The sequence below is a fragment of the Salvelinus sp. IW2-2015 genome, linkage group LG4q.1:29, assembly GCF_002910315.2.
Source record: "Salvelinus sp. IW2-2015 linkage group LG4q.1:29, ASM291031v2, whole genome shotgun sequence".
Lineage (NCBI taxonomy): Eukaryota > Metazoa > Chordata > Actinopteri > Salmoniformes > Salmonidae > Salvelinus > Salvelinus sp. IW2-2015.
Window position 1 is genome coordinate 32,115,942 of NC_036842.1, and position 1,516 is coordinate 32,117,457.

A 1,516-nucleotide genomic window follows, 5' to 3' on the forward strand; every position below is an offset into this window, starting at 1 on the left:
CTCCACCTCCTTCAGATAGATTCAATTCAGTTGCCTTTCGTCTTCTCCAAAATCCAGAGACAAGAAAACAGTGCCACCCATGGCGGGAACAAAAAAGGAACTGGGCAAATTACTGGTCTGCAGTGATATTCTAGACTGGTTCTATAATTATTTAAACGTTCTAAATCACTGTGATGAATGTCAGCCAAGGTAGGAAAGGTTGCCTGGCTATACTAACATATAAAATACAATTATTTTTATTATAAGTGTCTTCGATTACATTTTCAACCTCTCCCTGAACCAGTCTGTAATACCTACGTTTCAAGCAGACCACCATAGTCCCTGTGTGCAAAATAGCCACAGTAACCGTCTAAATGACTAACACTCCGTAGCACTCACATCTGTAGTCATGAAATCCTTTGAAAGGCTAGTCATGGCTCATATAAACACCATCATCACAGATATCCCTGGACCTACTCAAATTCGCATACCGCCCCGACAGATCCATTGCACTCCACACTGCCCTTACCCACTTGGACAAAAGGAACACCTACGTGAGAATGCTGTTCATTGACTACAGCTCAGCGTTCAACACTATAGTGCCCTCCAAGTTCATCACTAAGCTAAGGACCCTGGGACTGGACACCTCCCAATGCAACTGGATCCTGGACTTCCTGACAGGACTCCCCCAGTTGGTGAGGGCAGGCAACAACACATCTGCCACACTGACCCGCAACACGGTGGCCCCTCAGGGGTGCATGCTTAGCACCCTTCTGTACTCCCTGTTCACCCACGACTGCGTGGCCATGCACGACTCCAACACCATCATTAAGTTTGCTGGCGACAGGACAGTGGTAGGCCTGATCACCAACAACGATGAGACAGCCTATAGCAGTAGAACTGTTTCACCCTCCAGAGCTGGAAGAGGCAGGCTCGACCCTCCGTTTCTTTCATGATCAGCTCCTTTGTATAATGGTGCCGGAGGTGATGGCTGCCGTTTTACGGATTCCTAACCAACTGTGCTATTTTGTATGTTTTTTCACATTGTTTGTAACTTATTTTGTACATAATGTTGCTGCTACAGTTATTTTTTCCCCCTACCTACAGTACATGTACAAAATAACTCGACTAACCTGTACCCCCACACATTGACTCGGTACCGGTACCCCCTGTATATAGCATCGTTATTTTTGTGTTACTTTTTTATTTGTATTTTACTATTTTTACTTTAGTTTATTTAGTAAATCTTTTTTTAACTCTTTCTTGAATTCCATTGTTGGTTAAGGGCTTGTAAGTAAGCATTTCACGGTAAGGTCTACACCTGTTGTTTTCAGAGCATGTGACAAATAAAATTTGATTTGATTTGTCTTTTTATTTATTTTATTTTTTTACCTTTATTTAACCAGGTAGGCTAGTTGAGAACAAGTTCTCATTTACAACTGCGACCTGGCCAAGATAAAGCATAGCAGTGTGAACAGACAACAACACAGAGTTACACATGGAGTAAACAATAAACAAGTCAATAACACAGTAGGGA